The 26,017-nt window shown below is 47.6% G+C and overlaps 1 protein-coding gene across 3 annotated transcripts in view; it reads left to right on the forward strand.

Moving 5' to 3' along the window:
* The first annotated feature begins 16,946 nt into the window (after positions 1-16,946).
* Positions 16,947-26,017, forward strand: part of SLC8A3 (solute carrier family 8 member A3) — a 112,707-nt gene continuing 103,636 nt past the window's right edge. Inside the window, exons 1-2 of one of the 3 annotated variants that reach the window (XM_030949352.1) lie at positions 16,947-17,077; positions 17,243-17,489. The gene's annotated coding sequence lies outside the window, so the exon portion shown is untranslated. Of the gene's footprint in view, positions 17,078-17,242; positions 17,490-26,017 lie in introns of those variants that run through there. The other 2 variants (XM_030949351.1, XM_030949353.1) reach the window with 2 other exon arrangements.

Consider the following 26,017-nt stretch of genomic DNA (forward strand, 5'->3'; position numbering starts at 1 on the left):
TGATTTTGGAAAGCTTTGGGTATGGCATGACAACAGTCAGAGGAAAGCTGTATTGCCTCCTAAAGAAAGGAGTGTACTATGGTGATGCCCACCACTGTCCTTCATTGTCACCCCTCTCACCCTTCTCATTTTATCTGCATGACCTGTATTGGTAAAGATGGAGAATGCAGATTAAGGAGTGAAAACCCATCTAGTGTTTACATGATTTTTAAATACAAGAGGCAGTTTGGGGGGTAGTTTTTCCTTATCTTCTAAGCATTTGTGCTGCTTTTCCAGGAACAATTTGCCACAGCTCAGAAAAGGTCTGCTTTGCACTTTGTTTTTGTTTGTTTGTTGGTTTGGTTTGGGGTTTTAAAACCCCTTAATTTTATTTGCTTACTCTCTGCTTTTTTCTTCCTTGCCCAGACTGGACCTGATGCTTTGTGGTGCCTCTTGCACCACCATCTTCCCCTCTGGGCTCCTCAAGGTGTTAGTACAGGTGGGATGTGTTAGTAGGCAAGGGCTATTGCATGGTTCCTGTGGGCGGCTCTTCCTCTGCCCACACTGCAGGGACAGAAAGATGTTCAACCACCTGAGCAGAGCTGACAGAGATATCTTCCTGTGTATGTGCATTCAAACAAATAGCAGGGGTTGTTAGAAGTCCTCTCTTCTGATATTGGCATTGTCACAAAACCTTGGAAAAGTGTTGTACCTCCTTCAGGCTGCCTTCTTACACAAGCCACGCTGTCTAAACACGTTGAGTAATCCCTGCCTCAGGCTCAAAAACTTCTGCTTGAAATAGTGTAGATCAGTTAAAAATATAAGATATTAATTTTAACATCTTAAGTTATTGAAAGCTAGCTGTGTTCCAGAATGCATTGTACCACAGGCTGGTTGCTCCCATAACTCAACATTTGGGACCTGACTCTATCCAGTTCTTGCTGTCAAATGTCACTCATCTATGCAGATGCTTCCAGATTTAAAATCTCATGTCCCCTAGGAGCTTTCCCCTAGGCAACTCCAGTGCTGGTGACTTCCCTTTATCTGCAGAAATGTATTCCCCAGTGGCATTTGGATGCTGTCTTCTCCATGGTGGCATGGCTATGGCTAATGATATCTTTGCTTTGCTCTTTCAAACCTTTTCATTTCCATGGTGAAAGGACTGATTCTGGGTGGTTTGTGAAGTAATTTTATGGAGATTTTTCTTTGATTCTTGGACTGCATCATGGCTGGTACGTGTCCTTGTTTCTGCAGCAACAAGCTGTTTGCAGTTTATTTTCTCTGTACTAAAGTGCTAACCAGGTTGAACAATAATTTAAAAATGGTGTCATTTACAGTATGTCTAGTATCTAAGGAGAACCAAACCATATATCTGAGAATATCTCTTTGGAGCAGGCACTTGCTACAGCCTAAATTGGAAGGAAAGATCCTGTCCCACAAAATGAGTGCTATGTTCAGTGCTGTTGGACTAATCTGGTTCTCACAATAAACCTAAAAACCTGCCCATACTGAGTAATTTCCACTTCTTTTTTTTTTTTTCAGTACAGAGATCCCAATGACAAATTTTGTGTTGCTTCATTGTTATTGTTCATCCTATGCACTCAATTCAGTCTTCCACAGCTTTTAGCAGCACCGTTTGAACACTGCTTCACCCAACATCTCCTTCCTGCATAACTCCTCTGTGAAATAAGCCAGGAAAGGCAGGTTTGTGTGTGTCTTTGAATGAGAAGCAGCTCTTTCCAAATTCCTGCCCATCACACAGCTGTTCAGCAGCCATTCAAGTTGTTGATTTTTTTTTTTTTTCCAGAGGCGCCTCCTTGTCTCTGATCTGATAGCAAATGTCTCCTTTCATGTCCTACATCAAGGCTGCTACTTTGGCCTCCTATTCCATTTGCTCCTCTTTTTTAATGCCGTGCCAAACATATTAATGTCAGGCAGAGCTGTCCTGGATCCCTCGGCATCATTCCAAATGCAAAGCCCTCCCTTTGCCCACTGGGCCAGGGCTTCGGCAGCCCGGCTGCTCCCCGGCCCCGTGTGGGCTGTAGCGGTGGCACCGTCCCACGCACGGCCTGTATGCTGCCCATTTGTTGCTCGCAGGGCCAGGTGCCTTTTGGCCCAGCTGGCCATGCAGCATCCATGCATAAATGCATCCGGCTGCCCTCTAGTGAGAGCTGCCCGCCGGCCCTCGGCCCGGGGAGGAGCAGGGGTCCGTGGGCCACAGGTGTGCCGTGCAGGCCGGGCTGCGCTGCCAGCGCAGGCTGCGGGAGGGCCGCTTGCCGCCCCGCTCCTTTGGTGTCCGTGCCACCGCCGGCCCCAGCCTTTGTGGGTACTGCTGCCTCCAGTTCACCCGCTCAGCTTCATCCTTAGGCTAAACAGACTGCAAACCCTTTGAAAATCAGGGAGTGGGGGAAGGACCAAGCTATTCGACAGGTGATTATGGTTAGGGATTTTCTTCATATTTATCCGGGTGCAGCTGCATGCAAGCCAGTTGGAACGTTCACAACGTGCCCATGCGAAACGGAATTTTGCTGCATTGCCCCATTGCAATACAGAGGGAGAAGCTCCTCATTATCCACACTTCTAGTGCACAGGAGGAGTTTATCCAAGCCGAGTGATGCCCTGGCACACGCTGCCGCCGATGCCCAAGTTGTGAAGGCAGGGGAGGATCCGGTCACTGCTTTAGTGACAGCCCCCGTAGGCAGCCAGAGCACTGCACAGTGTGACAGCTCTTGCTGGCTCCGGCTTAGCTGGCGATGGGTCACCTTGAGTGCCTGACTTCTTGAGAAATCCTGGGAAATACAGGGCAGTTAAATGTCAGCCAATGGGGAAAATTTCAGCTGGGGTAAATTAAACTAGCTCTGCAGCTGTCAGGGACACTTGGCCACCAACCACCCACCTGCAGGTGTGGCTGGTTCAATAGCACTCATCTGCTATGAATCTGCTAGGAGGAGGCTGGTCAGGTGGGCCACAATTTTTAAGGAAAGCCTGAGATGCTGCTATGGTCATCTCTCTCCTGAGGCAACAGAGTTTGTCTTATTTTTGAGGCCAGGTAGGTAAAGAAAGAGGCTTTGTCTTCCCCTCCTTCTCAGGAATGTGGACAAAGGTAAAATGAGAAAATGCCTCTGTTTTTGCCTAATGTATGGTTCTTTCCAGGTTCTCAGCTGTATTTTAGTCACTTTAAAAGTTGATAGGAATTATTGATCTCATTTACTCTCCTTATAGCTAGACTGATTCATTATTTGGAAACTGGAGTATTGAGATACAAAGAAAAGGCACAGCTCATCTCGTGAACTGGAACAAAAATGCACTTTAGAGTATCTGAAATCTGTCAGGTGGCTTTGTATTTCTATGGGTTTTGTTGAAATACTGAGTCCCGAGAAGGGGACTGTGACCCACTTCTGTGCTGTGGAGAGGATTCTGGCCTCCTGGTCCTCTAGAGAGAGGCTCTTTTGCTACTGCCCTTGTGTGCTTTTCCTCAGCTTCCCTGAACCTGCATCTCTGGGGAATGGCAGCTTCTGCTAGGAGAAGAGGTGGAAAGCTGCAGCAGCATTTCTGCATCTGCCCAGGCAGCTCTTGCCCTTTAGGGTTGATGGTTCTGTGGTGTAGGAGACAGACCTAACCCTTCATTCCCTTTCCTTCTGCAAAGTTAGCTTTGCACAAGCTTCCCTCAGAGCTGTATCTCTCATTTTAGGTTTTTTAAGTGGGCTTGACGGTCAGTCAGAAGAGCACTGTGGGAAAGCTCAGTAAAGAATATGGTTTACTCTTTAATGCTAGGAGAAGCAAGAGCCACCTTTTGCAAAAGCTGTGCTCAACAGTGAGAGATTTCAGATGACTCACCTGCTGGAAAGAAAAAAAAAAAGTAAAGTAATTCCTAATTCTGGACAATTCTTGACCTACTTCCAAGCCATATTCCTTCCCCACCACCACCCACTGTGAGAGCACAAGCTTTGCAAGGAATATTGCTGTGTGGCTGTTAATGGTTAAATGCAATTTTGTTTATTGGATGTTTTGGAAAACATAAAAAACGGCTAAGGGCACAGACAGACTGCATCCAAAATGATTTACTGCTTTGCCTTTTATAGGTTTTGATTACATCAGGTTGCTGCATCAATATATTGTCTGTACAGTCCAGCCTGGTGGGGTAGCAAGGCAAAGAATATTGTTGCTGGGTAGTTTTCCAGGTGGTGTGGCAATTAAAGTAGCTTTTCTGGGGGACATAGGGCTGATCACCCAAAGCTGGGAAGCAATTTAAGATGCTTGCCCAGCCCATAGACATAAAATAAAAATGCAATGTTTTAATGAAATATTTGGGTTGTTTTGCTTAGGACTGCCTGGCTGTACTTGAGCAAAAACCTTGCCTGAGTATTTTACTACAGCTGTCTTTGTTCAGGTTGCAGCCTAGAAGTACAAAAAGCTGTCCATAGCAAGGGATGAGTGAAGCTGTGAACCCAGCTTTGCACTTTAAAGCCTCTAGAATATGAAGGTGTTTGGATCCAGTTCAGAAACAGGCATCAGTAGCAATGCCTTCCCCCAGTCTGGGATTCACAGGCTTTATCTCCTTCAAAGTATCAGGAGGGTAGGATCCAGAACTTAGTGCCCAGTGCCATGTTATGGCTGTCTTTGCACCTGCAGGTCTCGTGGTCCTTGTAGAAAAGTGTCCTCCTGACTGCCCAACAACTGAGGAAGCCAAAGAGGGGATTGAACTTTGAGGATCCAGCAAAGCCCACAGCAGGAACAGATTCCCAGTGTTCTGATATCTCCTGTGAGGCCAGATCTGAATCCAAAGGAGATTTTTTTTTTCTTGTATTATTAGATCTTCCCCTGCTCTGTTGTGGTCCACTCCCTTCAGCAGGTAAACCAGCTTTTCCTGAAGGATGCAGGAGGCAGCAGAGGAAAAGTGACTAAGGTGATGTGCTCAGTGTATTACCTCCACAGTGGCCCAGAGCAGCTGGGACAGGAGGGAAAAGGGCTCAGTGCACTGAAAGAGCTTTCCTCATAGAGGACAGAAAAAGTGTGGCTAGAAAAGCAAATACTAGAGCAGTTGTCTTGGTGAAAGAGTCAATAGTTGTGACCTTAAGCTCCAGACAATACAGAATGGGGAAGGCCATGAGAGACAAGGGGGCTCCCTGGTGAAAACCATTTTCATCAAGAGTTCAATTTCCTACTGTAACCAGAGTTTGTGCCTGATGAGTGTACATCTTAAAATCAGATAGACTTTATACTCCTGTTCTTTGGCTGTGCACTAGACACAAGGAGTGATTGCAGGAAATTGAACACAGGACTGCATGTCTGCAGCTGTGCAGAATGTGATGGCATTAGCAACCCGACCAAGGGTCTCCTTCTGGTGGCTCCAGAACTCACAGAAATACAGCACAGAGCCTCAGATCCAATTTCCTGTTCCCCTTTATCCTGGGTGAACATGTCAGTCAGAGCGACCTCCTGTCATTATCAAGTGATCCATCATATTAAAACGAGGGGGAAGGAAAAACCACAGCAGAAAGGAAAATTAATGTGTTGCAGACTTTGAAGTACTTCCCCTTTCATCCTAGCCCATAAAACTTTGATTTAGTTTTGTATCCTGGCTCAAGGGTTTCTCTCTGTCCCAGTGTTCTGATCAGTCTGGTTTGGACACTGGTGAAAACCAAGCAGTACCTGTGCCAGTGTGTGCTAACCTGGCCCAAAGCAAGTGCCCTGGGGGACTGTCACTTGACTCATGCTGGCTATCAGCATTGCATGCCAGGGAAGCAGGCTCATTAGTGCTGCCCTGGGCTTGTGCCCTTCCCTCCAGGTTTATTAAACAACAAACTGTCAGAGGGTAATGCCAGGGAGGATGGTGACCTTGTGCCAGGCTGGTGTGTGAAGGAGAAGGACCTGCAGCATACAAGGGGGATGCAGGCTGTGCCAAAAAGTCTCCACGCGTGTTGCCTGCTCCCTGTTGAGATGGTCAGGCAGTGCTAGTGGGACTGTAATAACTTCCAGTCCAGTTCAAGGCCAGGAGCAAACCAATGACCTCTTTGTCTGTCATCTTGCCTTTTAGTAGCAGGCATCAACTAAGCAGTTGTTATTAAAGGTCTGTTGTGCTCCATGAGGGAACTGGTGGCTGTGACATTCTGATCAGAGTACAGATTTCATTCTGCTTCTGCAAGTTCCCCTTGGAAAGAGTTGGATGCAGCATACTTTCCTTTCTGCCCTTCACCATTCTGCACTGTTTCTCCTGACTCTTCAGCAGCTCTCATAGAGTGGTGTGGACGATACTTCTCACAGTGAAAAGTTCCAGCTGATTTCCATAGGTTCAGGATTTGGCTTGATCCTATGTACTCTATTCTAGGGACTGGAAGCTCCCTGCACCACCCTCCATGCACTGCAGTAGCACCAGGCTGGTTGGAACCTTGTTGCGCTTGCCCCTGTGAATACAGAGGGTGACAGAGAGAGCTCACATTGGCAGCTGTGGATGTGGGCAAGGAAGGATTATCTGCAGGTCCTCTGGCTGTCCAAAGTTCGTGAGTTTGCATTTCCTGAATTGGTCTTTAAAAGATGTGGGGACCCTTGACCTAGCCAAGAGCAGTGAATGCTCAGACAATTCTGACAATGCCTGGTGGCTGAGTCTGGGTGCTTAATGCTCCACAGCTGGAGCACCTGGGCTCAGAGCTCTGCCCTCGCTGCTGCTGAGAGGTGCAAGAGCCAGAGGAAATGTGAATGTGTCTTATTTACTCTGTGCTGTTGAGAAATCTGTGAAGGAAACATCCCCATCTCAGTATCTCAAGCACCTTGAGACATTTCTATAGCAAAGACTGGCACTTGTCTGCCTGTTTTCATCAAAGAAAAATGGTGACCTGATTTTGGACAGCTATGTCTCATCCTTACCTAGTGGTACCTGGGGTCAGGGGGAAGACTTGGTAGCTGAGAATGAGCCCACAGCTGCAATTGCATTCAGAAGGTGGTTTCACATCCCCACCTTCTGTGATGAAAACCTCTGTCATGAAATTAATCGGTATTTCACACTTCCTGATATACTATGAAAATGATTAGACACAGCAGCAGCTGGGGAAGTGATGAGACTCATTGAGGCTTTGCTCCTTCTAATAATATCTTCTCTTATATTTTATTTTTTTCCCTTTTCTGAACACACATTCATTGTTCATGGAAACTGACCCAATTGCAATATACCTACCAAACAAGTCCAACAACGGAGCTGCTCTTGCAGCCTGTCCATACCACATGGCAACAGCTCTGTCTCATCAAGGCAGTATAAAAAACTGTAAAACCACTAATAAAGAGATAAGGAGGAAGTTGTCTATGCAGGGGCTAGAAAAAAGGTGTTTTCTGGTTTTGCCTCTCTGAAGGCATGATGATATAAGCCTCATCTCATGCCTCTGTAGCATGCTTTTGTCACTGTTACAGGGATGGGATTAAAATCCTTACAGCATGTGGAGGCTATGCCCTTCACCTCCCATGGGAGCACAGTGGATCTGTCACTGACCTAAGCCAGGGAGCTCCTGCCAGGCTTCTGAGGGCAGTAGGACAGGTGGCAGCCTGGATGCCTAGAGGCATGGTGGTCCACGGGATGGTGTTGGGCAGAGGGGAGATGCCAAGGGGAAGATGCTCTCCCAGCCAGTGGAGAAGAGGGGAGCAGTGGTCTTTTCCCAGGGATTGCTGTGGCAGTTGATGGTTTTTCTTCCCTAGATCCCCAGCAGCAGTCGCAGTGCTGTCTGTGCCCTGTAGGACATGGAGCCATCGGGGCCCTAGAAAGATGTTAAATAGAATACCATCTGAATGTAACCATATAGAGAGCAAGTGAGGGCTCAGTCTATTGCTAGATGCAGCTGAAACCAGTAAGATGATGGCAGTAGGGTCAGCAGCTGAAAGGGGAGTGCAGTGGTTCATAGCAGAACCAATTGAAAGGGAATTACTGCAGGGTTTACCGCTCTTTCAGTGCGAGCAAAACCACATGATGCTGGGGGAGGAGGCTGCCTGGTAATGCTGCCTCTCCTGGGATGCCATTTCCCTTGCCCAGTAAATACTGCTTCTGGAATAAGCTGCATAATGAGTGTGCTGAACCACACCTTCATCTTCTGGGCAGCATCACAACAAGAGTCAGGCAATTAGCCCTTGTAGTGGCTTTGGGAGAACAGTAATGCCCCCCTTGCACTTGAGGATTTGCCTGGTGCTGCTGAAGCTCCTGGAGTAAGCCAGCACAGGGCAGGGCTGGGACCAGCAGGTCTGTCCCTCCCATAGCTCTGGGACTTGCTAACCTACTGTAGGGGGATAGGATATAGGAAGGTAAAGGTAGTATAGAAAGTAATCTTACCCCTAAGGAGTTGCAGCTGAGCTAACTATTGATGAGTAGGAGCAGGCCTGACTTTAACAGGCCACAGCTGTAGCCAATGAGAAGAAGAGTGCTGTAAAAGAGTGGATTGGTTGGTTGAGGGGGAACTGGAGTCAGTTGGTTACTGTGAGAAGGAAGAGTCAGTGCCTAGAGGGGCTGCCTATGAGAAACATGAAGGAGGTATGAAACTCTTGCACTAAGGAGGCAACAATGTGGGACCTTTGTAATATAATGACAACAACCTACAGCAGAGAAATTTGGTAGCCAGGTAGCAGTTTCCAAAATCCTAATTTCCCACTTTTGAGCAATTAGGCAGGTGGAAGGAGAGGCTTGGAATTCCCAGTCTGTGGGAAGTACATGGAATGTAGGGCTCTGCTGTAAGACAGACAGTGCTGCCAGTTGGGTCTTGTCTGCTGTCAGCTTTGCTGAGTGATGCTGGGTCACTCCTGTTGTGTGTGGCTCAGGTGGCTGGTACAGTGGTGAGCCCTGACAAATCTCAGTGGCACGTGGATATGAGGTGGGTTTTTCTGCGTTGTTTCTGCTCCTGGCCTTTGGGGTGAGGTTGGTGTATTTGGTAAACAATGCTGTGAGCAACTTGTGTGACTAGGGTTTCTGGAAGCTACTGCTCTGTAGCTGCAAGATGGTCAGCAGTGCAAAAATGAATGTCAGAAACCACACAGACCAGAGCCTGTGCAAAATGGCCATTGCCTCCCTCTGCCAGGAGAGAGCCAGAGGTAGGCAGCCCAAGACTCTCCAGGCTGAAGTGCTTCAGCCATTCCAAATTATTCCCCCTGTTATCTCCAGAGCAAAACTCGTTCTGCACATTCTGGGATACAAATCAGTTATCAGGGAGAGTTAATGCAAGTTTGGAGTTTATGTGAAGTGTTAAGAAGAGCAACAGCTAAACCCATGTCCCCACAGGAACAACATGAAGAGGGTCTTAAAGAGGGTGTGTGATGAGAGGAGCAAGGGCAAGAAATACGTTTAGGTGGGAGACAGTGCACAGAATGGGGCAGAGGAGGGGGCAGAGGCTGAATGTAGGACTCTGTACAAAGTACAGGACAAAATACATTGTGTGTAGAAGAAACCCCAGGATATGAAAAACCACCCTATTTTTTTGCACACAGGTGTGTCTTTCTCCACACATTAACTTCTATCTGAATTCTTTTGACTGCTCTGAAGGTGGGATCCTGTTGTTGGAGCAATCCTGTGGGACTGCTTCAGGTTGTGATGGCATGTCTAGGGCATGTGGACTGTGTTCAGCAGGATATAAGCATGTATAGGTATATAGGTGTTCTAGAATGACCCTGCTTGAGCAGGGCGGTCAGACCAGATGACCCAGTGTGGTCCCTTCCAATCGAACCCATTCTGGGATAGGAATATTGCATGTGCCAAAGTCCTTTTCTGGCTGTGCGCTTTTTTAAAACAAGAGATAATATTCTTGTAAACTCAACTTTCAGGAGAACCTGAATTAGTTAATATTTAAAGGGATAACCAACATTTTATCGTCCACTTGATCCCAAAACATGAAGGATGGGTTTTTGCAACAATCATCAGAAGGATGATTTGCAACACAACTAGATATTTAAAGTCGAGTCTTCAGTGCTGAGGGAGGTATCAGGCTTTGTGTGGTGTCATGATGACAGTCTTCTTCCCAGGGAAACTGTCTCTGTCTTACCATTATCAGAGCAGTCTGGGGTCAGACTTTGCACCATCCCATATGTGTCTCCAGGATCCTGCCAGATCTGGACAGAAGCCACACGTATCCTAGAGATGGATGTGTCTCTCCATGCACAAGCTGCTCACTCCTTTAATTAAACTCCAAACTTTCATTAACAGCTGATCTTAATTTACTTTATAGTTCTTTTTCACATACAGCTCCCCCCTTGCCCCCTGATTTTTTATAAACCTGGATCAGATTCTCCTGGAGGGAAGCATGGCTTTCTTCTAACTGCTCAGGGGGAAAAGACAATCTGGCATTCTTCATTTTGTCCCAGATTTGTAAAGGAAAAGACACCATTCCATAGGAGACTTCTTTTTTTAGTAGGTCTCAGCTGTTTTGCTAAGAAAATTATTACACTGACCTTAGGTGAATTGTAAAATTTCATTCAATCTTTACCTGGCATTTATTGTTATCCACACTGGACAGTGCTATCAAGGTCTGTAGCTGTGCTATCTGGTAACATCCCCTGAAGTTGGGGACCTTCAGCTTTGGCATGTTGTATACTCAAAAGTGGAGACAAATGATAGTGTGAAGCCTTGTTTGCCAGCCTGCCAGAAGCTGTTTGTGAGGTGAAGGGAGGGGCACCCTCAGCCACACCAGCACTTGCTGCCCATGAGCTGAGCACCCACAACCCCACTGCATGTGAAGGTGGGCAGCTACAGGACAGCTGTAGGAGAGTCTGAATTGCTGTGGAAGATCCTTAGGAACTGAAAGCCAATACAGGGATTACATGCTTCTGCTACTGATGTGCTATCCACAATATAACATAATCCCAAATGTATTTCATTACAGCACAGTTTTAACCTGTTAGCAAACATGCTGGCCAGGGAGTCATTTACCCAGAACGTGAAGGCACAGGATGCAGAAGAAAGGGTTTGAAAGAAGTGTAAGAAAACCAGCCTGTGTGCAGTGTATGGCTGAAGCACCAGCTACTGCTCTAGAATCACTGTGAATCATCCTCTCCACAAAGCACTAGTTTAGTTTAAAAAACACGGATTTTTTTTCCTTTTCTTGCTATTAGCCAGCATGTGGTGCAGGAAGCAGAATAAAACACCTCGGTGCCAGTGTTTAACAGGGAAACCAGAGTGGTGGTAGTGCAATTGATTTTTGTCTTTGTTGGGTTTCAAAATCAATGAAATATGAACTTTTCCCATTGATTTTTTTGAATTCAAAATTATTTTGGGAAGCTGTTAAATGAATTGACATCTTTGTGAGCTAAATCTTCTTCTATGCTTTGTAAGACACGTGTGAGAATCCATCAGAATGTGCTGAAGTGCCTACAGGTCTCTTGCCATCTTACTATTTGTCGGTGTCTCCTGTCATACCAAACCTCTTCCTCTGAGGCCAGGTTCCTTGGTCCTCAGTGAGAGTGGGGTAGGAGCAGATCCAATCCACTGCTGTAATCTGAGTCTCATGTTCTTGTTCTGCAGCTGAGAAAAGGGGTGTATCTCCTGCAGTGTTGGTGCTGGTTGCTCATTAGTAGTCACTGCAGTTGAAATGGCCTTTTTGAATGTGCCCCTTGTCCTGGCACATAGCCTGATGCTGTAAGCCCCAGAGTCCCATTGGTCCTTCCTGGAAAAAAGCCCTCAAAAACATACAACCTAATTTGTAATAGAGTTGCTATTAAGCCATTGCTCGAAGACACCAAAAATAAGGAAAATCTCCGAGTTCCTCAACCTGAGAAGGTCCCCCTGACCACCTCCCATGGATGGCAGTTAAAATGTGGAAAAAATCCCCTTTGAATGAGTCTTGTTTCCTGCCCCAGGACACACTGGCTTGCCAGGCCAAGCCTCAGGGTGTTTGTCCTGAACAGAGGGTATGCTCCACTACAGATCCATGGACCAACACAGTTTTTGAAGCCAGTGCTAAAATGGAAAACCCTGGAATTAACACGTGTTAATTAACACGTGGTAAGTCCTAGATTCCACCATGATCAAAATCTGCTTGTCAGGTGTACACTCATTTTCTATTGTCAGGTAGAGTCTTTGGAAGATGTCACTTCTCATCAGAAGTTTTCCAGGGTTTGACTTGCCCTGAACTTCCAGTAGCTAGTCGCTATCCTCGGTTAGGTTTTTCACTTTTTGAGGGTTTCTGCATGGTGTCTGAATGCTGTCTAAAATTTCTTTAGGTCTGTGTTCCCTTGTACAGAAAACCTTTGGCAAACCCAGGCCAGGACATGTTTGTGGTATCAGTCACCTGCTTGTGGGCTGTCTCTACATTACTCTGCAATCATTTGTGAAGATGACCACACAAAGAATTGCCCTTCATTGTAAGCCAGACCTGAGGAAGGTGGCTTTTGACCCAGACTTAACCTCTTGGGAAGCTCTACAATGAGACTAGAGGATCTTATTGCAACCTACAGCTGTCACAGACATATCTGCGAGTCACAAAGTTTAAACCCATCATTTTCTCCATTCTGAGCATTATACAAAGGATACACAAAGAATCTTTACCCATCTGTGGCAACCCCCTGTCTGGTAGGACCTGCGGAGGAATAGTCCCCTGGTTATGGGGAAATGCCATGAGGAGTGCATGGACTGTCCCTGGTGTCCCATGACTTGTTTGATAAGAATTTGCATACTGCTGTGTTTCAACCTGTGTAAAGCCCAGGTTGGCTTTCAGGGCTCTAACCATGTTTGCAAAACAGGCTTTCATAGGAGGAAAAAATAAAGAACTTTACATTTGAACTGGGTTCATTTGCTCTGTAATCATGGATAGGCTTGAAGCTGGCTTCTACATTGTGGCTCCTTTCCTCTTTTGCCCAGAAAGTAATTCTTTCTCAGATTTAAAACTTCATTTCAAGGCTCTGCAAATGCATCATATTAATAAAATGTCACATTATCTCATCCCTTCTGACACAAATGTGAGCAGGCACCTGATGAAAGCTGGTGAGGGAGGAAAAGCAAAGCTATGGAAAAATAGCCCAAAACATAACACAGGTTCACCAAGATCAGGTCTTGAATGAGAGAAGGGGGCTGTGCCAAGCCCTTTTGTACAAAATTGAAGTCTGCAGCAGCTAGTCTGCTTGTATTCAAGGAAAGAGGGCTGATAGGGTATTTGTTTCTTTCTTATATCTAGTCTAAATCAAATTCTTGGATCATTAGGCCAAGGGCCAAAAGATTGCAGGACAGCAATAGTAGAGCACTTCCTAAAGCCTTGCTCAGCTAGAAGTTTTTCAAGGAAGAGCCAAACCTACAGCTTGTCATGTCTGCCATAATAAAGCAATAATATGGCCCTATCCATCTGAAATTTTGGATGGTAACTGTGGAATTCTTATCTGTATGTGTGAAGTGTATAGCCGGTGAATGAAGGGGAAAGAACAGGTCCTTTCAGACTCAGCTAACACACTCACAGAGTTTCTTCTGGAACTTGTAGGACACTGGCAGGTTTTTATGTCAATAGATGCTGTTGGCCTGGCAGAGCAATGCCTGTTATGCACATTGTCTTTAACAACAGCACTGCTGTCAAGTACATTCTGCTGTCAGCATCTTTAATATCAGCATGGTTGCCAGCAGAAGGCTGAAGTCATGGGATGTTGAAACTATGGGTTGTGTTAAAAAAAATCTTCTCTAGTTTTAGGTGGACAAGGAAAGGAAGAGCAAAGCCTCCATTTCTTGTTCTGCTTCAAATCTCAAGAGCTTGGAGACAGGTTTGAGAGAAGTATTTAAGGTCCTGATTGTTCATGGGATAACTCCCCTCTCTTTTATGAAGAACTTCTTTACTGTGTGGGTGACTGATCACTGGAACAGTTGCCAAGAGAGTTTGTGGAGATATCCAGAAGTTGTTGGTACTCAATCCTGTGTAAAGTGCTCTAGGGGACCTGTATGAGCAGGGAGGTTGGACCAGATGACCTCTGGTTAGAATGGTCCATTCTAACCATACTCATTCTATGTTCTTTTAATATCACTGTTTGGTAGAATTCCAGTGGTTTTGGGTTAGAATCATACAATAGTTTAAGTTGGAAGGCATCTTTTAAAGGTCACCTAGTTCCAGCCCTCTGCAATGAGCAAGGACATCTTCAATTAGATCATGTTGCTCAGAGCTCCATCCAACCTGACCTTTAATGTTTTCAGGGATGGGATGCCTACCATCTCTCTGGGCAACCTAGGCCAGTATTTCACTGCCCTCTTTGTAAAAAACTTCTTTCTTATATCTAATATAAATCAGCCCTCTGTCAGTTTAAAACCATTAGCTCTGTTTCTTAGGTAACACTTGAAACATCAAGCAATCTTGGTAGTCATTAAAAACTAATACCCGTGCTTGTTTAGTGAGATTGTGCTAAACAGCCCCGGAATTTGGGCACCCTGTATTTTAATTGTTAGAGCCAATACAAACAAGAGGTGGTTGGTTTTTTGTGGAGTTTTGGGGTTTTAAAAAAAATTAAATAGTATTTTTATATAAACACTTTGGTTGCTTTCATCTTAGGTTAGTACTTTGCAAGCACACCTTTAAGACTAAGGAGATAAAAAATTTCATATACTCCCTCTTGTGATGAAAATTTTTTGCTTGAGCTGAGCAACATAAGATTAGGTCCATATGGAAGGGAAGGAAAGAGGGAAATCCCTGGGAGCATTTCCTAAGTGTATTAGGCATGATTTTATGTACTGGGATGAGGTGAAATGAAACATCTGTGTACCATAAAGAGCTCTGTCTTAAGTTATTGTCAACTGTAAATTTGTGTATTGCCCCCAGGGCTTGCTCCTGCTGACGAGGATTTTGTACTGCAGTTCTCAGCTCCAGACCCACTCTTGCTGAGCCTTAAACACAAGCAGTTGTTTGGAACTGCCTGATGATGAGCTGGGCATGGGTTGGTGAGCGTGAGATGGGTTGGGAGAGTTTCCCTGTGCCAGCTGGGGTGGTTTCCTTTGCTTGGTGTTGGGGGTGACTGGAGAGCTGCCACCCTTGGGGCTGTCCTCCTTGGTAAGGGTGTGAGGCTTGAAGGTGGCCAGTTCCAGAGTCCCTGCATCCACACAGTCTTAGGTTTCAGCCACTGATGCTGTGCTGTTGATTTTGTGTTGATGTCAGTAAGGGTTCTTCTGCAGCTCGGGTGAGACTGCTGGGCACTTAAATGCCACGGGCCGCACATGCACATGTGCCTGTATTCCCCCAGGCACTGGGAAGCCCTTCCCCTCCCTGAAATCACACAGGAGCATCATTCAGGGTTGAAACCCTGTGCAGGGCTGGCCAGCACCCTGAGGTCAGGCACTTCTGTATATGTTGGATCTTGCCATGTCTCTGGCCCATGTGCATCCCTTACCATGTTCCTACCTGGTAAGCTGCCTTGCTGGGTTATTTGAGGACACCAGGAATAGCAGGTGGCATTTGGGGAGATAAAAGGCTGAGTCTGGGACCCACAAGGCGTTCTGCCACCATCTTTTGTACCGCCATCTTGTACTTGCAGCAAATCTGTCCCCTTGTGCCTCCTCCTGCTGTGCGTCTGTCCTGGACTTCCATGCCCTATTCTAAATAACAACAGTGAGTAGCCAGACCAGAATGGATAACTGCTCTTCCAGGTCTCTGGATCCCTTCTGTGCTGAGGTGTTGGGGCCAGGGGCTGCTCTTATTATGGAGCCATAACTATTATGGAGCATTAACTGGAATGTATCAGCTGACTTCCAGGGCCTTAGTGGTCTGTGCTGTCCTGCAGGGGACCACAGCCCATTTGCAGCTTTTCTTATCCACTTTTGGCAGCATGAAGCCTGTGCAACTCTCAGACGGGTCACCCTCTCGGTAACTGTTCTGCCCTTTCCTCTTCCATCTTTGTACGTCCGCTGCCTGTGCCTGGCTGAGGTAAAAGTTCTTGCCCAGCGTAGGACTTGGGCTCACGTTTCTCATGGCACTTTATTCAGCTGCTTTTGACAGGGATGGTTTGCGCTTGCACACGTGCTCAGGTCTTACCAGAAAGCTTCAGGGCCTTCATCACCTCAGGGGGCATGGGGAGTCACTGGCTATCCTGCCAAAGAATGGTCTGTTTCATCCTCCAGAGAGAAGCTGTCCCCAGCTGACTGGGGACAGCTTCTCTCTGGAGGATGAAACAGACCATTCTTTGGCAGGATAGCCTGGTGTTAGGGATTGTTGCCTTGTAATACCTGGTCTTTAAAGAAGTGAGAAGCCGTGCCAGAAGGTAAATCTCCTGGAGGCACATGTCTGCCCATAGCTGCTGGGGCAAAAATAGAGGGGATCCTAAGGGGAGACAAACATGTGTACAAATACTGTGACATGTCTTGTGTGAGGCATGACTGTACTGCTTTGCTCCGTGGTCCTGGAAACCAGCCCCCAGCAGTCTTCTGCCAAAGTCAAATAGCAACTTTGGAGGCAATGTATATTTTCTTACCTTAAAATTATTTGCTGTCTCACAACTTGTTATTTTACTTTGGTTAAAAAATAACTGTGTGGTTTCTGCAAGCACAAACTAAACCATGCAGCTTCAAATGGATACCAGGACCAACTCTGCCTGTGTAATTATATTGCCTATATTTAATCTCTCAGAAGTGTTTGGCAGATGCTTTAAATTTCAGATATGCAATCAATATCTTCTTCTTTGAGGCTCAACTACAATGTTCTTCCCCCACCTTGTTTGAAATACACGAAGTCAAGTCAACGTACTTGGATGGTACAGGAGTGATCCCCGCTCAGTGAGTGTATATCTCTATCTATATATACCGATGGAGACCTCGTAGAGGTGTGTGTGCGCGTGTTACATGCAAGACGTGCTCTGCCTTTATTTATTTTGGAAAGGGTTTGCCTTGGTTTCACCGTGCCTCGCTTTAAACGATCCGAAAATCCCCCCCGGATTCAGAGGAATAAATATGCATGGCTTGTAATTCTGTTGCAGCGCTCGCTCCCAGCTGATAGGTGACGTGGAGTTTGGAGGCTCGCAGATTGGCTTTTTGATTTGGCTTCTTGCTGCAGTTGTGCAAACCTCGCTGGCTCCCAGAAATCAGGCTCAGCGCTTTGCCGTGCACCGTAATGCTGGGAAACCTGCACCGAGCCCCGATGGTGTGAGCGCGGGAGCGAGGGAAGCCCAGCAGATTCAGTGGCAATCTGGGGTACAATCCATTTTCTCTTTCCCCCTCCCATTCATCTCCGTCCTCCTCGCCCTCCTCCCTCTTCGCCAAATCTCCCTTCCCTCCCCAAACTCCACCGCACGGAGCTGAAGATCAAGGCTGGTGGATTTATCAACATTTTACCTCCACCCCCACCCCCTTTTCCAGATGCACCTCCCCGCTCTCCCTGACAGCTGCAAAAGGGAGCACAGGTTTTGTAGCGAGCGAGGCAACTTGGACTGACATGCAAAGGCGAACCCCCCCGTACCCGCACACACCGTCGGTGAATCACCGGGAGATGTGATGAGCTCCCTTTAGGAACCGGAAGGATTCGTGTTGGGGAATCAGTGGAGCCCCCCCTCCCCATCCCCCAGCCCGACCCTCCAAAAAAAAGTCAGGAAAGCCGCCAGAAAGGGTAAGTAAGGGGTGCCATCCCCGCTCCGTGGGAGACGCGAGGCTGGCGGGCAGGTGTCCTGCTGTCAGTCGGGCTCCATGCCTTGCACGCGAATGGCCGTGAGCGGGGGGTGTTGAGGGCTGGGGGACTAGAGCTCTTTGCAGGCTCATCTCCCGGGATATCGGGGAGAATTAGCGTTGCCCAGGCGCTGGGAGCTCGCTTCATTCCCGCTGTCTTCCCGGCGCTGTGGCGGCTCCGTGCCCGTTTGTGTGTGTGTGTGTGTGTGAGGGGGGATGCGTGTGTGTGTGCGCTGCGGAGGGAGGGAGGGCTTTGCCTACGGCGCGGAGCGGGCGCTGCGGGGTGGATGCGCGCCGGGGAGGGGGCGCCGGGCCGGGCGCTGCGGGGCCGGGGCCTGGCGGAGCGGGCGGGCTCCGGCGGGGCGTGCGCGGCAGGAGCTGCCCGGTCCCGCGGCACCGCGCGCGGCCGCCCCGGGATCCCTCCCGCCGCCGGGCGGGGGTGCCTTGGTTCGGCGGCGCCTTGGTTCGGCGGCGCGGCGCGGCCCGCAGGGATGCCGGGGAGCCCGGGGGGGTGGTTCTGCCCGGGGCTGCCAGGCGGGGGAAGCGGCTCTCATGCAGTGCTATAAATTTCCTTTTTTATAATTCGCCCCCCCCTTTAAAATTTCCTTTTTATTTTTATTTTTTTTCTTCCGCCGGGAGAGGCCGGGCCGGGCCATCCCCGGCCGTGGGGCGGGGGCGCCGGGGCCGCCGTCCTGGGCAGCTGTCGCGCTCCGTCCGCCGGGGCCGGCTTGTTTACCCCGGGTGTCAAATATAGCTGCTGCGCCAGGCGCTGCCCTAAATAGGGCACGGGGCCGCCGGCAGGCCCGCAGCCCCCATGGCAGGGGGACAGGAACTCCGCACACACGCATGCACACGCATGAGAGCTGACCTAAATGTGGGCTGGTTTTACACTCTACCTGTCTCCCAGCCTTGCTTCAGAGCTTTATGTTTTTTCACTTGTGTCTAAGTATTGATCATCCTGGGTGAGAGATGAAACCATTGCAGTTGGTTTTGGGGTTTTCTTAACTGTTATTCTAAAACGTGGCCATTCACAAGCATGGCCATTTCTCCCTCTGCCCGCTCCAATGGAGTTGTAGTTTAATGGTTGGGTTCCTGACTTTTTTGGGTTGTTCCTTGGCTTGTTCTGGGGATTTTACCCTAAAAATCTGTTTCAGATTTAGGGGGAAATGCTGGAGGTACAGTCAGAGTGAAGAGAGGTGCCTTACACACATCTCCCCCCTCTTCATGCTTGTATGTATGTTCCTTTAATTCCACACATCTCTTTTTAAAGCGAAAGAGTGATTTTTTTGAAGCTGTTTTTTTTTTTTATTTCTGGAGATGACAGGGTTGGAAGACTTAGGTAGCAGTCTGTAGCAGCTTCCCATTTTGGAGCACACACCTCATGGCCCTTGGGGGACTGGTGGGAGGCCCAGGACAGCAGAGCTGGCTTTGGGGACACAAGACACTGAGGGGGGACACAGAGGCCTTGAAGGTGCTCTGTAGTTTTGGTGCAGCAGGGAGAGGCATCACTCCCCTGTGGCACCAGCATTTCTAGGGAGTCCCTAATCCTGCTCCATCCACTGCTGTTGGAAGCTTTTGTTTACCCTGATCATCGTTTAGCTGAGAAAGTCACATTTGGTGCTCATGTTTGTGCTTCTGTGTTCAACTGGAACGAGACTTGCTTCCTGAATAGAAGTAGTGAAGTTGGAAAAGAGCATGTCCAGCTGCTGCCGAGGGCTGGCTGGGGAGGAGTGGGAGCAGCCCCAGGAGCCCTCAGTTCTGCCATGAGTGTGCAACATGAGGCGAATTGGCTACCCTGTGTTGTAAACAGAAGGGTGTAGTATCAACCAGTGTGGGGAAGGAGACGACTGATGGGTATAGAGAGCCTCAGACAAAAGGTGCAGTACAGCAGTCTGGTTTCTTTTCCTTAAAGCCAAATATGAGTCCTGCTCTAATAAGGAGGTAGTTTAAGCATTGCTCAAATGTCCAAGGTAGGACAGACTGTAGTAATCCCACAGCTGAGGTCCTAAAGTGAGGGCAGTGGACATGCAAGTAAGCTTGCTATATTTTTTGCATACCTCCAGCGTGCTGCTAGGCCCATCTCAGGTCCTGGGTTTAATTTGTATAATTAATGGTATTTTTCTTCCTGGGTGGGGTTTGGTCAGGATATGGTTACAATAACTAGTGGGTGACAGGGTGTGAGAGGGAAGGCAGATATGTAGCCATCCTAACATCCCTCTGCACTGCACTTTTTTTTGCAGAGTTCCTGCTCTTGCTTTGCAAAGTTGCCCCCTGACAGGATGGCACCTAGGATGGCAGATGCCATTATCAGGTGGGAATAGTCCTTTCTGTTGCCCTGGGCAGTGTGGGAAGCAGTCTTGAGCACCCAGAACAGGAGATCACATGTGGAGCAGTACCAAGCACAGCCTGGATCATGCACCCTTCTGTGCTCCATATGTTCTTGCTGGGCCAGTGTAGAGCAGGAGCTGCCCTGTCTGATCCAGTCAAGACTGGAGCACACTGTGTTGTTGGGAGTCATGGGCAGTTGTTCTGCATGGCAGTCCTAGGATGCTGAAGGCACTGCTCCTCAGCTTGGCTGGCTTGGAGGAAGGAAAGAGGTACCCACAGATGAATCCACCCTTCCTGCTTCCTCTGCTTTCCTCTGAAACTGGTGGGTTTGAAGTCAGAGGAGGCTGGTCCAAGCTTGGCAGATGCTATAGTTTTGCAGGTTGAACAGGTAGAGAGATTGCTAAGGGCCTAAGCTGACCTGCTGCTGTGTTATGGCAGATCCCTTATTTTTAAAGGGTCTTTCCTGTGGGAAGCATCCTCTATCCCCAAGGCAGGGCAAGGCCACAACAACGTGCGTCAGCACTTTATTAGAAACCAAGTGAAGATGTATTCCCTTCGCCAATATTTTCAAGTGAAGCACTATACAGATAAATGGTCTGTCTGTCAGGGTTTTGTTTGCTTGTTTTAAACAAACAGCATCAGTCTCCTCCCCTAAGCTTCCCCAATGGCCAAGTGGCGTTGACAAATAGTTCCTTGTTCTTTGTTGCTGTCATGTTTCAGATGCCTTTCATGTGCTTCACAGTTAAAAAGATGGCTTTGATTGCTGGCCAATTTTTTTTTATAAACCAGGCAGTAATTTCTAATTCTATATTTAAAAAAAAAAAGTGAAGGAAATTAAATTACAATGACAAAAACATCTTCTTAATAGGGAAAAAAAGTCTCTGAAGCCAGGAAATTGATAGTTGCAATGCTCCATCTACCATCACCCACTGTGTTGAGGTATTGTGGCATAGATTAATGCTATTGTTGATTTACTGTTTAGATAATGGTAACTCCTAAAGGCATCAGCCTGGTTGGGGGTCCATGTTTCCAAGCGCCATACAGATGTCTAGTAAAATACAGTCTTTGTCCTGAAGAGTTTCATGCATTGAGAAATACATGAGATGATAAGCTGTTCTTGGGGAACCTTTAAAACACCTGTATTGCTGAGCTTGTGGTCCTGAATCTGCTGATTTCAGTGATGTGGGGTTTGGGGCTGAAGAGGAGGCTCCTGGTCATGTCTCTGCTTGCCTGCAGAATGAGATCCAGGAACCACCTCAAGTCTCCTGCAGCTTCAGTGGGCTTCTGGGCTGCTTGAGGACTAACACAGTATAGAGTGTAGCTGTCTTCTCTGCCTCCCCTCTGCCTTAGTGCTTTAAGCTGCAAGCTGTGGTTGAGGGCCAGCATGGATGTGAGCACATGAAGTTCACCATGATGGCCTCCCAACCTCCCCACGAGGCCCTTCTGTCACAGGGTTTTGCAGGCATGAGGTGGCAGGGATGTGTCATGCCATTCTGAAGGTAGCACCGCCACCCCATCTTGGTAGTGTCACAGTGAGACTCAGGTGCCATTCTTCCTGCAGTACAGCATCAGAAAGTAATTAGCTTGCCCCATAAGACACATTTATAAATAGGTGATTATCATGCCCCCATGTTCCTTCAACTCTCAGTTTTCTGGTAATTCTGTCTTTAAATCTGCTTGCTGGAGCCTTTGATCACACAGCCGAGCTGTCATTGATGGCTCTGACAGTTGACATCATGGGAGAGAAGGGAGCTTAGGGCTCTTAACATTTCTTTTATGACAGCTTGTTTTCTAATGAAACACTCCAGTGAGGATTTTCCATCATAATAAAACAGGGAACTCTTCCAGAGCACTCAGATTTAGGGAGAAGCTTCTGTTTCCATTCACTAGCAGATTATTTCAAGGCTACAAAACTGAGCTTGCTCTGGTTGCTGCCTTCCTGTACTCTGCTGTCTTTTTACCTAAGCCTCCTAACTCAGGACAGCAGCAGAGACATCCAGGTCAAGAGCAATCAGAAATACTAAATATCCTATGCTGCTGGGCATGTTTTGCAACCAGTGAGGTGCCAAAGAGTTTTAGGAACTACAGACAGATGAGACTGCATTGCCATTGCTTTCATCTCCCCTCTCCTAGGCTGGTACTTGGAGGCTGTCTCAAAGCAAACAGCAGCATCGCAGAATAGAGTTTTAATCAAAAGAAGTGTAGTGATGCAGGGATGTACCTGTGAGAGGGCACTTAGATCTGACTGCTGAGGTTGTGTTGAAGGTGACATGTCCAGGAGTGAATGTGAAACTACAGTGCTGACAACAGAAGGTGCCCTGCCAGTGCATTCATATGCTGCATGCTAGTGAAAGCTGGTTTTCATCCCCAGAGTAGGGGCAGAAGCAGGGACAGTTAGAGCATGTCTGCACCTCACTCTGCAGTCAGGCTGCAGCTCATTCTGGATGTGTCCTAGCTCACCTCGATGTGAGTAGTGCTAGAAGAGAATCTGTCAGAGTCCAGGCAGGCTGTGAAATCCACCACTGCCCCAGAGCCACAGCTCCCCACACACAAATTAGTGAAGGCAGCACTGCCTCTGCCGTGCACAGGTGAGGGTACTCGGAATACTGCTTCAGATCTGAAGAACCTGTCCTTTTGCTCTCCATACTGTTTACTGTCAGGAAAATTTGTCTTGGGCAATTAAGTCGTGGATGTCTTGGTTTACCAGTTTGAGGGAGGTCTTCCTTGTTGGGGAGCAGTATCTTCATGTTGAGCTTCAAGTTCACCTTAATAAGCATCTTTATCCTCTTCTCTGGTTTTGGTTGGGATTAGGCAGTGACTTGAACACACATGTTAGTTGGGAAAAATGGAGACAGGGATATGTCTCTGCCACTGCGTTGCAGGACAAGGCTGTTCCATGGTCCGGGAGGCGTTACAGAATTCACTGCTGCAAGAGGTAAGCCTGTCTCTGCCCATACAGCTGATGCACTTGCCACGCTTCTCATCTGGGCCTTGTTTTCTACAGCTTTCCCACCCTGGCTGCTTGTTTCTGCTCCTGTCCCACCCCTGCAGGATGCTGGCACAGTGGCACGTGTGCCCAGGTAGTGGGTTCTGCTTGCTTTTCTGCCAGACAGATTCCTCATCTTTATTCGTACCCTAGCCATGCAAACAGTTATACCAATAAAAAGGGGAGAGCTAGAGCAGAGTGGTAACAAATGACCAGAGGTGGAACATGTTCAGGTTGGCTTAAGAATCCCTGCTTCCACCTGTGAAGCTTCTGCCTGAATTGCCTGCAGCAGTTAAGGCTTGGAGTTGGTTCAGCCTTGAAGTCTGTGCTTGATGAAATGGATAGTACTGAATGCAAATTAGTTGCAAAGAATCTAAGAGTGATGGGGTCTGCAAAGCGCTTCTTAAGCTATTAGAAGGCACAAAAAGCAGGAAAAAAATACAAAATAATTTTTAACATAAAATCTTCCCAAGAACATGCACAGGGGTTGATCCTGATTAAAAAAAAATCAGAGTCTAGGCCAAGCTATTTCTCAGATGCAACATGCCAAATGGACTCAGGTTTTTCAAGAAGAGAATAAAATGGGAACTTCCCCTCTGCTCTCAATTCTTTCGAGTCCCTTGAAAGCTTCACACTAGCACTCAGCACTTCATCAACAGCCATCTCTCCATGTTGAAGCCTCCCGACTGCATTCCCTGGCAGTGCAAGTAGGAGCAGTGCCAACTGTTTTATTAGGTTTGCACCCACGAAACCCACTAGCAAGGGACGACCTGACTCCTTGTCCCCATGGGACCGCGGCGGGCTCAGTTTGCACTGCTGCCGTGCGCTTGCTGGGTGTGCTGAGTGTGGACTCTCTCTTGGCCAGTGTGAGAGTCCTGGGGAGGCTGCTGGCCTCGGTGCTAACAGGGCCCCGTGCGAGGATGCAGGGACCAGAGTGAGGTGGAGCTCTGAGTGTTACTGTCTTCAAGGTGTGAGGCAAGGTGGGTGTCTGTGTACTTTTCCTTTGTGAAGGATTCTGATGGGGCATAATGACTTATCATGCTTAATGCTGCTGCTTTTGCTCTGGCAGCCCCTAGAGAAGAATGAGCCTTTCAAAGCTTGTGTCATAGGAGGCAAGCTGGGGGAATGCTGCTGGAGTTAGCCATGATTGGATATTCTCCCATATGAGAATTTTGGAGATGGGTGGACTAGACCTTGGCTCACACCAATTACCACCCACTCTGACTTTTTAAGCCTCATTTTTTCCTTTCATTTTAACCTTCCAGAGTAGTTTCAGGTTCACTACTTCTAGTAAATGTTTCCTCTTCTCTTAAATAATCCATCTCCCCAAAGCTGACCTGACAGATGTTTCCCCCGCAGTGACCCTGCGCACACAGCACACTTCATGAAACCCTGGCTTCCATGGGGAAATGCAGCACCAGCAGTGACCCTGCTGGTGTCCCAGCTAAAAATAAAGCCTGTCCCTCCTGGCAGTGTTGGGGTTTGCTTTTAAGTAGGTAGGCATTTTTACCCATTGGCTGCTATGTGCTCTTGTGCCAGGCAGAAGGCACAGCTTAACCTTCAGAGCATGATGGAGCTGCCTTCCCTCTGGGGAATCACACCAGGAGACTGAAGGTGAGAAGATGCTCTGCTGCACTTGCTGCACCTACGTCACTCCCAAAAATCTGCTGGCTTGCCTGCTGCCTGTCTAGATCCATCTCTTTGCTGTTTGTTCATCCTAGTGAGTCACAAACACCCTTCCTTCCCCCAGCTGTGGCCTTTTCCTGCCTCTGCTTTTCGTTCTTAAATATATAGATTTCTTCATGATTCTCAGTAACTGCCCCAACTCCTGACTTCGCTCAAAAACTCCATGCCTTCTAGCTTCCCCGCATCAAGCTTCTTTTGCCTTGGTTGACCACCTCTGTCCCCTGGACCAAAGTTAATTTCCCAGCGAAGGCTGAGGGAGGGGATGTGGGAGCTATGTTGGGTTGTGCAGTATTCCAGAAACCTCATCTAATTACTCTTGAAAAGAGAACATGAAGAGGTGGTCTGGTAATAATTTGCAAGAATCTGTATGGGAGCCAACAGCTACTAGGTTTGGTGGGCATGGTGCAGTCAACCCAGATGAAGGGGTTGATTGTGGTGGTCTTGGTAGCTGGGTTTGGGAAAGACCACAAGGGTCCTGTGGGAGGAGGGGTCAGGGGGATGATCCAGACATGTTTCTATGTCTGTAGAGTGAAGATTTGTTTTGATACAGGCCTCAAATTCATTGAGAACCCATTTTATTATTTTATCTGCTCACTGAACTTCCACTGCAAAATAGATTTGTTTCAAGGCTTTGTCTTGAAAAGTGACCATCATTTTGTCAAAGATGTTTTGTGCTTGTTCTTTTACCTGTTCATGTCTCTGACCTGAATGCAACACTGATGGTGGCTCTGCCTGGGGTAACATTCTTCCTATCCATTGTTCCTCACTTACTGGTGTTGGGGGACTGTTGCTTCTGTTTTAGCAAAGCTTTTGCCTGTGACTTGTGACAGATGACAGGATTTGTTGTCACCAGCAACGTCAGGATGAGCCAGGTTCAGAGCACCACCACAGAAACATGGCTGGGTACGAGAGGCTTTCTGGGCTGAGGCGGGAGGGGTAGGGAGTGAGTCTTGAGTAAGGGTGTAAAAACAGGCTGTTTATTCCTGCCTCAGCTGTTGCTCAAGTCAGTCCTTCACTGAAACTTGCAGCAAGAGCGGGACCCTGCAGTTTTCTTGCTGTAGCAGGGTCTTAGGAGAGATTTAGACTTGAAAGCAAGTTAAATGCGTCTCAGTTTGATTTTTCTCTTCACAGAAAAGGATGAAAAAATATTTTTTGCTGTCCCTGAAGGGGACTGAAACTCCTGAGTAAAACTGATGGAGCTATGGGACTACTAGGATCCATAATGGAGGCTGTGCCCCTCAGTGGCAGGATAGAAGCGGTCCTCTCTTTTTGCCCTGGTTGCTTCAATAGATTGTACAGTGAATGCTGCATGGGATGAGTATGTTATCCAAGCACATGCATTAAGCCAGTGACTCCTGTCATTTTACCTCCAGGATGAGGCACTTCACGTGCTGATCCAAGGTGACAGTGGGCACATGGTGGAGGGGAGAGACTCTAAGCCTTGTGTGCTGCAGTCTGGGATTGTGGGGAGA

The sequence above is a fragment of the Camarhynchus parvulus genome, chromosome 5 (genome assembly GCF_901933205.1).
Source record: "Camarhynchus parvulus chromosome 5, STF_HiC, whole genome shotgun sequence".
Classification (NCBI taxonomy): Eukaryota; Metazoa; Chordata; class Aves; order Passeriformes; family Thraupidae; genus Camarhynchus; species Camarhynchus parvulus.